This window comes from Schistocerca piceifrons, chromosome X (assembly GCF_021461385.2).
Source record: "Schistocerca piceifrons isolate TAMUIC-IGC-003096 chromosome X, iqSchPice1.1, whole genome shotgun sequence".
NCBI classification, from domain to species: Eukaryota; Metazoa; Arthropoda; class Insecta; order Orthoptera; family Acrididae; genus Schistocerca; species Schistocerca piceifrons.
The window spans coordinates 203,700,544-203,715,556 of NC_060149.1; the positions used below are offsets into that span (position 1 = coordinate 203,700,544).

Consider the following 15,013-nt stretch of genomic DNA (forward strand, 5'->3'; position numbering starts at 1 on the left):
ATTGCGGTGGATATCCACAACAACTAGTTTGTCCATTACCGTGACTGGCATCCCATGAAGATTTAGACAGACAAGCTCAACAGCCGATTTATTATAATTTAAAGACGAAATCGAGGAATGCTGGGTTGCAGATCTTTCTGCAAGAGACGAGGGACGTCAAAACGAGACGTTAAGTGGAAGAACAGAGACTAGCGTCAAAGCCGCGTCGCACTTGTCATCCCCTACCAACCTAAAGAGAAGTTCATGTATGCTAGGCTGTTTCTTCTCGACATGTATGTTTATTAATTTTTTATTGTATTTCTTTTGCTTCCAGCTGAGCAACAGTTTAGCCACTTACGTTGTTATTTAATTTAATTGCAGTTACATATTCCTTTGTTGTGTTAACAGTGAATTTTCAATACATCCCACTATCTCTCAGTTACGATTATCACTAGAAATAAGTTAAACATCTAAACGTTCTTATTCTTATGCTGAGGATTTTAATAATTGGCACTCATATTTTACTCGAGTAACTAGAGAAATTCAAATCGCTGCTATGTTTAAAGTATTTAGCTGGTTCCAAAAATGAACAGCATCGAGACAGAAGCGATGACACTTTCTGCAGGACCTGACCATCATTTTGCAGGACAATGCTCAAGCACGTACAGTGCAAGCTGTTACTGATTTGTTTGACTGATGGGGCTGCTAAGCGCTATACTACCTACTGCACTCCCCGTAAGTTCAAATCGATTTCTAAACTGAAGAAAACACTTCACGACATTCACTTTAGAACTGATACAAATTCGTCGGGCAATAGACCGCGCCGCTCGGACTGTCAACAGAACTGGCACTATAAGAGTGTCCTACGACTTCCACGTCGCTGGCAACGGGTTATACACAATGCTGGTGACTACTCTGAAGGTCAGTAGAACTTTGAAACACGTATCTATTTTGAACGAGCTGTAAATAAATAGTTGCCACTATTGAAGTTCCAACCCTCGTATATGCCCAAATCTACATTTATAGTCCTGAGTATTCTTTATTGTAAACACCTATTTTGCAATATTTATTTTCTGTAACACTTATTATTTTGTAATATTTATTTATCTCTCAAAATTGATTTTCTGTAGGAGTACGTAAGTTACTGTTTACTGTTTTTTTTGTTTTTATGTGCTACCATAGTTTTCTGACACGTTCCATATCCTGTGATATTGACACAACATGGCTCACTGGAACAAGAAATAAATAAATAAAATGTGGTTGCGTGTGAGTCTTAGTGCTAGTGTCGTACTACTGAACTCAAGTATGAAGATGGTGTGTGACAGTGTCGTTGAATGTTCAGTTGCGCAGATCAGTCTTTGAACACTAGTCTAGTCCTAAAAGCAGTGAATGGTGCCCAACAAAAGTAGTAGAATGTTCAGTGGCTCAACTAGCCATCGACTATAAACACAGTCCTGATGTAGTCTTAGGGAATACTCTGGATACAGTTGACAATGTGCGTTGGTATCGTCAAACTAACCTGTTGATACACTCTGACCAGAGCTGTAAATCCGCGTTTTGGAAGTAGATGTTCCTTGGGAACTATTTTCGTGACGTAAGAAGGAAGCATATAGTCTGTGTCTTGTGTGATCTGTGTATCGTGTGGTCATATATTGCGCCTCTGTGGAGACTGGCCTTGGCGTGTGGCGCCCTCCCTGTGAATGGTTGTGTACCATATATCCTGGCGGACACAGCCAGTCATTAACTTACTGCGCCCGCCCGTTTTTCCATTCAATATTGTTGCTAATAAATTTCTAAATACTTAGTTTTACGTCCTCATGAATGTTAGTATGTTTGTTGGAAAGAGGGAGATCTCTTCTAAGCATGGTCCCGATGATAAGTATCATAATTTGATGTACAGGACGCGTAACCGTTGCCTACCAGTGGGACACTGAGTTCCTATAGCTAATACAATTGGAATCTGGTCAATCTTGAGAGTGTGGAACAGAGTAACTCCTCGCAATATTAAGAAATGAGAATATTTTCCTTCCTCTTCATTCCTTTACGTAACTGTCCAACCAGCAACGTTACAGTGTGGCCAGTGTAACCCCTCATTTGGATGCCACAACTATCAATCCTACATGGAAGCCACCTCTGACTATGCTGCCCATCTGCGTTATTCTGGAGAAGGGAAAGCCAACTATGTTTGTTGGAGGAACTGCCGCTGACGCTACACAGAAGCGACGTGTCTTAAGATTCCAGGGGAGTGTGCCACCCACGCCGCGCCGGAACCGGTGCGTCACCAGCGTCTGTGGTCGTACATGAGAATCGTGACGTCTGTTTGGCAGCCAGCTCGTGTTCATCTCGATAAGCCGGCCTGTCACCTCCGCTCATTGCTAGCCTGCACGGCGGCGGCTTGCACTTCTCCCAATCGCTCGGGAGTTGGAAGACCCACTTCTGATAGAACCGGGGTTTCACAGACTGGAAGTGAATAAGCGTTCCGCTATACACTATTAACACGGTGTTTTCTCGACATTTTGATGATACGTACTTTTATAAAACGTTGTTATGATTTTTGTGTTATTAGTTATGATTTAAAACTGATGTAACACCTGAATAAAGCAAGATATTCTCTCATTTTTAAAGATTTTATCAACCTTAAAAATAAACAAGGAGTTCCATCAGAGTATCAGGATTCTCAAAGTGTTCCTCAGAGGAAAAGTTTGGGAACCTCTGTGCTAGACCATGTCTTCAGGAGGTCTCGTTCTTTGGGAGACCGACATTTGGTTGCCATTAGGTACTGACAATGTAAATCCTACGATCTGAACGCTTGTGCTTTTTCAGTTAATTAGTATTTGCGAGCTAACGGGCTGCACTGCTGCCGTCAGTAACGTACCAAAGGGAGCCTGACAGTGTGTTGCGACTTTCGCCGTGCAAAGTATCTTGCCTCTCAGTTCTGAAGTAGGAAACTTTTTCGGGCGTGAAATTTTCGCCTGCTTGAAGAAAAAACCCAACTTCGTCCCTACCTCAAATTAAGAACCGATTTTGGACGTTATTAGATACTATAGAGTTCTATCCTATACGTAAATTTCAAAATTTGTACGTGATTAAATGTCGTGCCCATCAGGAGGTAAATATTGGTAAAATTGAAAAAAAAAATTCCGAATCCTATACATAATAAACACAGTGCGATACAGAATTTGGAAATATTCGTTGCCAAGAGGGAATTTTGGTAATCAATGGAAAAAAAAATATTTCAGCAAGTTTAATAGTTTTTGAGATATGATAAATTTCAAGCCAATTCCAGAACGGGAAAGCTTCACCTTCTTAAAATAAACTAACTTAACTGGGGCCCCAATTAAATTTAAGAACATAGTTTTGAAGATTTTGGAAACGCTTATGGAGATCGATACCATTCCAGATTTTTACATGACTTTTAAGGAAACTGAGACTATAAAGCGATATTTTGCTGCCGCGGAGAGCTGTGGTGGCTGCCTTTTCCGACAACGTTCCAAGTTTGGGCCTTAATCGTGAGATGGTAACTAATTCAAATGAGACTACAGCAGTCGGAGTGAGGGAGTGAGCCATCGACTTTGCGTCGCCATTGTTGGTAGGTTGCAATTTGAGGGAGAGAGTTGTGTGGAATATTAGTGAATAATAAAGGTGAAATAAATGGCTGCAATGGGTAAGAAGAGGAAATGCAATTTGAGGAAAAGTTCTAATTAGAGAATTCAGATGACAATAAGAAGTTGTTAAGCAAGTTGTGTTCAGATTTAAAGTGACTCAAGTGTTTCTGTTAACAATCCGGTGTACGTGATAAGAAACAGTAATTGTCATAAAGATGTTTCATTTATACTGCAATGATTTCATTGGGAATTTTTCAGAATGCTGCTGACCAAAATAAAAATAGTATTGGAAAAACAGTGAAGAGTACGAATTAAAACTTGTAAGAGTTGTAATGTCCAATAAACAGTGACTGTAATTACAAGTTGCTGCCAATCACGAATAATCTCAGTTTCAGTACGCAGAATTCCATGGACAATGTGAATCTACATTAAATTCTGTTGAATTTTAGGCCGAGTCATTTTGCAACTCAAAAGCAGCTACACAAGAAAACCGTCGTTTCGTCCGTCTTTGTAGCGGTCCTCTCCAGGTAGGCGAAACTGCTGGCTTTTGTTGATGAACTTTCTCATCTACACTTACATACATATACCGCAAGTCACTATACAGTGCTTGACGGAGATTACCTTTTACCACTCCTAGTCAGTTCCTTCCCTGTTCCACTCCCAAACTGAGCATGGGAAAAACGGATGTACGAGCCCTAATTCCTTTTATGTTATCGTTGTGGCCCTTACGCGAAGTATACGTTGATGGCAAGAGAATCTTTCTGCAGTCAGTCGCAAATGGCGGTCCTCTAAACTTTCTAAACAGTAATCATTTTTTGGACGTTCATGTTCTTTTTCTTTCCGTGGTTACTGCTCTACAACTTTTCTGAATAATATTTACTGAACAAAGCGTCTTCTTTTCTCCAGGGATTCCCATTTGAGTTCGCAGAGCGTTTGAGTTATACTTGCGTGTCGATCGAAACCAACGGCAACAAATTTAGCAGCACGCTTCCGAATTCCTTCGATGTCTTCCTTTCATCCGACGTAGTGGTGATACAAAACACTCTAGCAAGACGCAAGAATGGGTCACACAACTGTGTTTATAGATGAGCTACACGTCCCTAGAATTCCCCTAATAAACCCAAGTCAACCACGTTTCTCCCTTTTTTGCATTTCACGTCACTTTGCAACGTTATGCCAACGTATTTATCGATATGACTGTGTCATTCACTACATCACCAATACCGTATTCGATTATTAATTTGGAAGAAGCACCAAATAAAAATTCTGTCTAAGTCATTGTGCGTATCCTGCTACGGTCACTCACCGACGACGCTTTTCCTTACACTACAGCGTCATCAGCAAACAGTAACAGACAGCTGCCCACCCTATCCGTCAGACAACAAGAACGGCCAAATCACACTTGAGCAACGCGAATAACATACCATCTTGCAGTGAATGTGTTGACATAGATTTTTCCTAAATCTCTTTAAGAGAGAAAGATGTTTAGAACAGAGGATATAATTACAAGCCACAAAGAGAAACACTACAATACGAAGGGAAAGGTAAGTTCAGAGAATGTAACATCGGAAGAAGTATTAAAAATAATTAATTCTAGTACACTGGAATAAGTTCATTCGACTACTTTGCTGATGAAACCCCGTAAAACCACAAAAACACATAAAGCAAGGCAACCTGTACACTACCATCTTTACAATTAAAGTGATTAGAGGTCAGCAATCAAAACAAAACAGAAAATACACAAGTTTTAGTTTTTGAGCCTACATCAGAAAACCATCCATAGATCTTGTCTAATAAAACGAAACGCACTGAAGATGTTACGCAATTTTCGAATCATGTATTGGTAGAAAAAGGAAAACACAGGGGTTTGCAGAAGGTGAGATTTCTTTAAAAAAAAAAAAAAAAAAAAAAAGAACAAGTTTGGTTCGCAAAGACGGATTAAACTAAATACAGAAGTTTTCCGTACAAGCGAAACATAAATCATATAGCTGTGTCTGTTTATTTTTGCCTATGTTTCCTTTTCTGAAGGGCACAAGTGAACAGTTTAAGTGATAATTAGCATATATGAGCTTCTACATAACATGGCACTCAGATTTTCAAAGACAAAACTCATTTCACCTTTTCTGTTATCTGCACGACACGAAATTTCTCCAAAAAAGTATTTTGCGGGATCAACTCCAGCAGGGTTTCCAAAAAGGGCACTGGAGTCAGATAGTAAAATATTCCGTTGTGGCATCCCTCACCTTGTCTCCCGCAATTGGTAGTGCTTACAGATGAATGTCTATTTTTCCCCGTGCTGCCTTATCTCGATGGAGCCTCCAGACAGCACGAAGTTTAGAGTTCAATTGTAGTTATACTTTACTTGTTAACACAAAGACTTATGACATTTATAACAAATGCTGCCACACTAGGTGCCACAGTGGTTGGGAGACTGAGCGCACATTTTGGACTCTGATTGATGTCCCTGTCTGGCCATCCAGTTTCAGCTTTTCCGTCCTTTTCCAAAATAGTTTAATCAAAATGTCGTGACCGTATCTCTCAAAGGTACAAGGCAAATTTCCTTCCCTTCATTATTACAACCCAAATCTATTCATTTCGAATGACATAGCCGACAACGGGACTTTATACTTTAATCTTCCCTTTTTATGTTAAGGTGCGGAAGCGCCGACGATGAGGTTATTAGTGGCGGTGCAAACGCTGAGATTGAAGTATGGAAAAAGTGATCATCTCCTTTTTAAAGCAGCCATCGCGACGTTTGTCTTAAGAGATTTGGGGAAACCGCATAATGTGGTGTCACCGCCAGACACCACACTTGCTAGGTGGTAGCCTTTAAATCGGCCGCGGTCCGTTAGTATACGTCGGACCCGCGTATCGCCACTATCAGTGATTGCAGACCGAGCACCGCCACACGGCAGGTCTAGAGAGACTTCCTAACACTCGCCCCAGTTGTACAGCCGACTTTGCTAGCGATGGTTCACTGACAAAATGTGCTCTCATTTGCCGAGACGATAGTTAGCATAGCCTTCAGCTACGTCATTTGCTACGACCTAGCAAGGCGCCATTACCGGTTACTATTGATGCTGTAAAACATGTACCGTCAAGAGCGATGTTCACCATTTACGAATTAAAGTTAAGTATTCCAACAGCTACATCCTTTTTTGCTAAAGTCTAACTTCCTTGTCCTGTTCCAGACCTCACGCCAGCCTGCGTGAGCTAAAACGCGTGCCTTTCGGCTTCCTCTCATAGTGGGTTGGCTCTCTTGCCAATCCACAACACATAAAACCTAAATCTTGATAGCAGAAAGAGGCTATGAAGCACGTCCTCCTGCATGCGAGTCCGTAGTCCTATTGCTGCGACAGCTCCGTTAATCAAAAACATTCGCTAACTCCTCTTCTGTTACTGCTGCCCGCATCAGCAGCAAGCTACTCTGCACTTGGAGCACAATTCAGTGCTTTCAAGAAAAGCTGACGCACTTCCGTCTGTCAATGTCATAATGTTTCCTCAAAAATTAAGGTATATGGCCACTTCAGGCCGTGTGAAACAGTGAAGCAATGGCTCTCCTTCTTCCGCAATCTACATCACTTGCTTTCGTCATTCTGTCTCTCTCTTCCACCTGTTCTTTCATTTCCATTTCTACTAGCGCTCACAGTTTGATCTACCTGCTTATAATACCTCTTTATTGATGTACTTCTCACGAAGAAAATAATATTAACTCTGTTTAAATGTAGGATGAATCGTAATTAATGGCGTAGCCGTATACAGATGAAAGTGTACAATACTAGAAGGAAAAAACTCTTAGAGTACAACCGGCCGGTGTGGCCGAGCGGTTCTAGGCGCTTCAGTCTGGAACCGCGCGACCGCTACGGTCACAGGTTCGAATCCTGCCTCGGGAATGGATGTGTGTGATGTCCTTAGGTTAGTTAGGTTTAGGTAGTTCTAAGTTCTAGGGGACTGATGACCACAGATGTTAAGTCCCATAGTGCTCAGAGCCATTTGAACCTGTAGAGTACATGGGCTCTAAAATGTATACCTTCTAAGCTATGACCACTACTTCTTGTGAAACTAAATATCTTCTACTGAAAGCTCTTCCACATTATGGGATGACGTAGTACGGATCAAAACAAGATAAAAAAGTCTCTTTTTTTATTGTAATGTCAAGGAAATTTATTTGATTTTCGTTTTCATTTTCAAGTGTGAATTTTATGTTCTGATGAGCTTTATTTCCGAATAGAGTTCATCTGTTTTTTACTTGGCTCATCTTCTGTCCCTTTAATCCGCGGTCTTCCTTGGCGTCCTCTATCTGTCTACAAATATTTTCGAATATATTATAGGGTATTCTTTCTTGACCCATTTTCTTTCGAACCAACCAAAAAAGTTATTTTCGCTCTGTTTCATCCGTTTCCGTCTCTTTCTTCTGTATTATTACCCGTACATCCTCATTTTTCCTATGTTCCAAACGGGAGATACTCGATTCTCGCCATAGAAATTCCATTTCCATGGCTTCGATCTCCTTGCGATTCTGTAGTGTATGTAACTTATTATCATGAATTTACTGTCGAAAATGTAGAAAGTCCCTTTGTGTAACGGAGGGCCGTGCGGTCCTAATATTTCCAGGTTATATTAATTAATAAATTGCCACTTGGATACCTCAGCAGGCAAGTTTACATGACTGACATAATACAGCGGCTCCTGTTAATGCTAGAGGCGCGTTGACAAGCGTGGCCGCCACGCCCGCTAGATCGGTCAGAGCCCTGTGATGGCAGTAATTGAGCGGGAACATTTTTTAGCTCGTGGCGAAAATAGATGAAAGTGTGACGCACGGATTAAAAATAAGAGCGGCCCCCTTGCGTCGCAACGTACATTCACAAGCTGCGGACGTCGCCACCATACATTTTCTGTAAGTTTCGTTATTCTATTGTTTTGCAAGAATGTGCTCGATAGGTTAAAGCGCAGATGTATTGACATCGCAGAGACCACAACTTTGGGTGTAAGAAAGTACAAATAAAACGTATGTCAGGTTGGACTTTTAATACCTCAGAACGAAATGTTGGAGTGTTCATAGTAAGATGATATACGCTGCCAAAAAAACAAAAACGAATTAGCTCTGAACATTCCACAATTCCGTTGTACCACTTGGATATCGAAAATTTTATCTCTAAAAGACTTCATTTCCGATTAAAAGTTGATGATACAATTTTGATTCTGCATCTCCATACGTACTCCGCAAGCCGGCGGTGGGTACCCTGTACCACTAATAGTCTTTTCCTTTCCTGTTCTACTTGCAAATAGAGCGAGAGGAAAACGATTCTCTACATGCCCCCGTATGGGTCCTAATGTCTCGTATCTTATCTTCGTAGTCCTTACGCGAAATGTATGTTGTGGCAGTAGGATTGTGTGTGGTAGTCAGCTTCATATGCCGGTTCCCTAAATTCCCTCAGGAGTGTTCCTCGAAAAGAACGTCCTTTTCCGTCCAGTGATTCCCATTTGAGTTCCCGAAGCATCTCTATAAAACTTGCGAGTTGTTCGAGCCTACCAGTAACAAATCTAGCTGTCTGCCTCTCAATTGCCTCGATGTCTTCTTTTAATCCGAGCCGCGCGGGATTACCCGAGCGGTCTTAGGCGCTGAAGTCATGGACTGTGCGGCTGATCCCTCGGGCATGAGTGTGTGTGTTTGTCCTTAGGATAATTTAGGTTATGTAGCGTGTAGGCTTAGGCTCTGAGCACTACGAGACTTAACTTCTGAGGTTATCAGTCCCCTAGAACTTAGAACTACTTAAACCTAACTAACCTAAGGACATCACACACATCCATGCCCGAGGCAGGATTCGAACCTGCGACCGTAGCGGTCGCGCGGTTCCAGACTGAAGCGCCTAGAACCGCACGACCAACAGCGGCCGGCTGTAAGCTTAGGGACTGATGACCTTAGCAGTTAAGTCCCATAAGATTTCACATACATTTGAACATTTTTTTTAATCCGACCTGGTACGTATTTCAAACACTCGAGCAGTACTCAGGAATAGGTCGTACTATCGTCCTATATGCGGTCTCCTTTACAGATCAATCAAGTTTTCCCCAAAATCTCCCAATGGACAGAAGCGGTGGTTTCGCCTTCCCTACCATAATCCTCACATCCCGGTTCCATTTCATATCGCTCTGCAACGTTACGACCAAATACTGAAGCGACATGACTGTGTCAAGCAGGACACTAATAATGCTGCATCTGAACATTACGGGTTTGTTTTTCCCATTCATCCCCATTGACTTATTTTTTTACATTTAGAGATATCTCCCATTCATCACACCAACTAGAAGTTTTGTATAAGTCTTCTTGTGTCCTCCTACAGTCACTCAGCTTCGACAGCTTCCCCTACATCACAGCATCATTAGCAAATAACCGCAGGTTGGACACTCGCCGATGACAACATACTGAGTTCTATTACTTAAGAAGTCTTCGAGACACTCACGTATCTGGGAACCTATTCCAAGTGTATAAAACATTCTCGGACTTCTTGCCGCGTCAGTTCAGGGTAAAACGTCGAGCGTTCGATGATTTCCACCATCGTTTGCGTCGGGAGAACCTATTCAATATTCTCGTAACTTCGTTAATAATCTGCAGTGGGGCACCGTGTCAAATGTTTTCCGGAAATCTAGGAATATGTAATCTGCCTGTTGCCCTCCATCTATAGTTCGCTGTATTTTACAAAAGGGGAAGTTGAGTTTCGCACGGCCGACGCTTTCTAAAATCGTGCTGATTAGTGGAAATAAGCTTCTTGGTCTAAAGTAAATTTATTATATTCGAACTGTAAATGTTTCAAGAACTGTACAGCAAACCGACGTTAAGGATATTGGTCTGTAATTCTGCAGGCCCGTTCTTTTACAATTTTTGTATACAGCACTCACCTGCCTTCTTTTCTAATCACTTGGGATTTTGTGCTGGGCGAAAGATTCGCGATAAATGAAAGCTAAGTACGGGGCAAGTGCCCTGGCATACTTTTTGTAAAACCGATTTGGGATTTCATCCGGGCCTGGCGAGTTACCTGTTTTCAACTATTTCAGGTGTTTCTCTATGCCAGGGGTGCTTGCTATTATGTCGTCCATACGGGAGTCTGTTCCGTGGTTAAATGACGGTATGCTTGTACGACCATCCTGCGTGAACGATTTCTTAAATTCGAAATTAGAATTTTGGCTTTTTTTACTATCTTCTACTGCCACACTAGACTGGTCAATCTGCGACTGGATGGAAGCATTAGACTCACTTAGCGATATTACATAGGGTCTCAGTCAGATCTTTTGCTAAGATCTGACAGTGGTCGTTGATGTTTGCTTCGCGCATAGATCTTCTCACAGACGCACTAATCTCTAATAACTATTGCCTATCGTCATTTGCAAGTTCTCTTTTGAACCGAGAGTGCAATAGCCTTTGCTTCCTCAGCATTTTCAGAATTTCGTTTTTCAACCATGGTGAGTCTTTCCGTCCTAAATCCACTTACTAGGCACATAGTTCTCTATAACACAACTCACCATATTCTCATTAAAGTTTGCCCATAATCCCCCTATGTCCATCTTGCTGCAACTATGTGTAGTCAGTTCATTGTCTAAGTGAAACGATAACAGCTGCTTATTTTCTCTTTCTAATAGAAACACACTCCTTGTCTACATGACTGTTTTATTAACTTTCGCAACCATGGTCGCTATAATATCATGACCACTAATCTCCGTCCCTGTACTGAGCTGTCAACAAGGTCCTACCTGTTTGTACCTACAAGGTCTAAGATATTTCCACTGCGTGTGAGCTGCCGAACTAGCTGCTCGATACAGTTTTCGGAAAACGTATTCAAAAATACCTTACAAGACTGTCTGTACCCTCTGCAATGAACCTATAGATTTCCCAGTCTATACTGGGTCGTTAAAGTCTCCTCCATTTAGCACTGCATGATATGGGTACTTATGAGCTACTGACCGCAAACTTTCTTTGAATGGCTGTGAAACTGTCACAGTGGAGTCGGACGGCCGATGAAAACATTTAACAACTATCTTGGTTTCAACTAGACCTGTTGTACGCGACCAGATAACTTCACTGTTATACTCAACTTCGACATCAATGGAGATAATATTTTTCAATTGCAATCAACACTCTCCTGCCTATGGCGTCTAATCTGTCATTCAAATATACGTTCCACGACTCGGTAAATATCTCACAAGGAGAGGCCGCCAATTGTGAAATTCAGATTCGATTCATACTGCGCATAATAAAAGCTCATGGCCAGAGGTGTAATGTGACTAAGCACCAAGATGCACTTCTCAGCCGTTGTCGAGAAAATCGACAGTTAGAAGAAACCGTTGCGGTGAAATACTCTCTACAACTTATAATTTCCTACAGCGTCGTGGCGCAGCGGTAAGCGCTCGGGTTCGTAATCCGAAGGTCGCCGGATCGAATCTCGCGCCATGCAACTTTTTCTTTAGTATTTGTTTTTTGTTATTCAAATATATATATATATATATATATATATATATATATATATATATATAGTGGGGTCTCTACTCTAATTCGAACGTTTGACTTACACTATACGTATTCGTTTCGGAATATCGTTTCTACGTCTTCCGTTAACTACACGTGTAAACATTATGAAGACAATTAATAACATTTGTGAAATACAACTTTGTTTGCGGGAAACATAATCATGTTCGAAGTCGCCAGTTTTTCCACGACAAACGACTTTCAACAACTTATTATATGCATAATTGCTGCAACTGATTGCCGGGAATTATATATATATATATATTTGAGTTACAAAAAACAAATACTAAAAAAAAGTTGCATGGCGCGAGATTCGATCAGGCGACCTTCGGATTACGAACCCGAGCGCTTACCGCTGCGCCACGACGCTGTAGGAAACTGTAAATCGTAGAGAGTATTACACCGCAACGGTTTCTTTTAACTGTCGATTTCCTCGACAACGGCTGAGAAGTGCATCTTGGTGCTTTGCCACATTACACCTCTGGCCATGAGCTTTTATTATGCGCAGTATGAATCGAATCTGAATTTCACAATTGGCGGCCTCCCCTTGTCAGATGTTTCCACTTTAGGTTTCAGTCAACTCTCGACCCCAAGAACAATTTGAGCGTGAGAACTTTCCTGGACGGCAGTAAATTCTGGAACTTTGTTACGAATACATCAACAGTTTTCTGATAATTTGACAGTCGGTGTGTCTTTACTCTGAACGCGGTCTGACGTCCCTTTCTGCGTATCGACCGGCGAGTGTTCATCAGAGTACCTCAAACTTCCGCCTAGCCACGTGTCCACCCCACAACTACTCTTTACACGCGAATCTGCTTCCATTGTGTAGTGCACCCCCGATATAGAAGGTGTCTCTGCTAAAGATCGTCAAGCGCATTTTCTTATCGTTTCGGCAGATATTTCAAATTTCGTGTTGCAATGTGCAGCTGGTGTCAGCCCCACAAATATTGTTCATCACATGCGACGCTCAGCGCCGACGGAATGGGTCGTTTTGTTTCCCTTTCCAACGAAAATGATTTTTAAATGGGAATATTACGTGCTCATTCGATTGAGACCTACCAGATTAATCTAATGCGATACCCGTTTTATCGATATTTCTTAACAGGAAAAATAAATCACAAGGGGTAACTGGTACTCGAGCAACGACTGAGCAACGCGCTTCTACATTTCGCAGCAGTCAGCGGGCCCGGGGAGGTGCAGTCGCCTCTGGAGTGCTCGTTACTGCTCGTGTTTTAATGCCCCTCTTAGTACGTATTGGTAAAACGAGTATCGCACTAGACTAATCTGGGATCACACGGGCGAATGGGCACACAATATTCCACTTTAAAAATAATTTTGTTTGTAACGGGGAACAAACTGACCGTTACCATCGCCGCTGGACGTTGCGTGAATGACATGATGAGCAACATTTGTTTGGCCTGACTCGAGCTACACATTGCAAAAACAAAATAGCAAATTTTAATTTTCGAGAACATGTCTCTCGGAGAACAGCGGTTTTTTTATTACTTAAGAATGGACATGAACACTCATAACCGCAAGAAACGTAATTTTCTTTTTTTTAACGAGGTTACCCGTTTCGGTCTGTTTAAGACCATCTTCAGACCTGCCACCGTGATGACAGATGGTGGCGGTGAAAGGAGCAGGCGTTATGTCTCCACGAACGCTAGCGTTAACTACGTGTAGTATATTGTAACTTTAATACTTTGAGAATAATTAATAAATAAAATGAATTAAATAAATCACAAATATGTTCGATACTTATCTGTGTGTTTTATAAGCAGAATTTAGGGTTTTTCAGAACTAAATATTGTGTTTAATTCCTTAGAAACTTCGTTCAGTAAACAACTCACTACCTAAAGTGAACAGGCTGTATATCTCGTTGAGGTAACTACAAGTTAATTTGGAACCCAGATATTGCAGTATTCACACAGAAACTGACATCAGACTTTTTATCCTGATTAATCAACTAATGTTACCTTCGAAAAACCAAAAAGCACGGATTTTTCTAATATGTAAAAGGTAGTTCTTTTTCATCCACAAATTTGTTATTAAGATATTAAGTGCCTCAGCTCAATACCATAATATAACATAACTAAAAATTAACGAACTCATTTATCCACGCATATAGTGAGCAACAGGTCTAGTTTCACAGTTATTTATACGTCGGGTAGATGGTTCTTGTGCATATACACATAAACAATTTAACAAATAATGCCAGAACTAATGTTGCACTATTCAGTAACACTCCATCACTAGTAAATGCACGCACAACGCACACGTCCTTTCAACTTACAAGACCGTGACAACATCGCTGTCTCTCAGTTATACAGTATTCTTTATGTTTTCCCATTTGTCCATCTGAAAAACCGAGACGACAACCGTCCATAATCAAGATACTGAGTTCGAGAATATGACAGAAGGTTAATAACTTACATACAGACGTTGTGCATAAAACTGGCCAGTGGCATGAGATATAACATGGAAGTTGTCTGCAGAATGATGGAGCTGTTTTATTAGTTACATATTTTACACGTTTACTTATATAGTTGTAAATCTCAGTTTTTTAAAAATATCATGGATTTATTTATTCCGTTTATTCTTTTACTCAATGTATTAAACATTTAGATTTTCAGGTAGATTCTCGTAACAGTTATGCGAGTTTTTTGGTTAACTGTTGTTGGTAAATGTGCATTAAGTCTATTTCCTACGATTATGGAGACAACTGTTTCTGTAAGAACTAGTAACACCTTTGACAACGAGAATGAATTATGGCAGTTGTACTCAGACGGCACAATTAGAATCTGCAACCCTTCAAAGAGTTTTTTAAACTGAGGCCGATTAATTTTTAAGTCACTATTCTGATGGCTCTTTTTTCTAACTGTAGAGTTAAAGGCCACACTGTACATGC

The 15,013-nt window shown here is 41.0% G+C and overlaps 1 protein-coding gene across 1 annotated transcript in view; it reads left to right on the forward strand.

Moving 5' to 3' along the window:
- The window catches only part of LOC124722051 (homeobox protein unplugged-like), a gene marked incomplete at its 5' end in the record, with an annotated part of 428,619 nt that overhangs the window by 33,396 nt on the left and 380,210 nt on the right, over positions 1–15,013 (forward strand). The window lies entirely within an intron of this gene.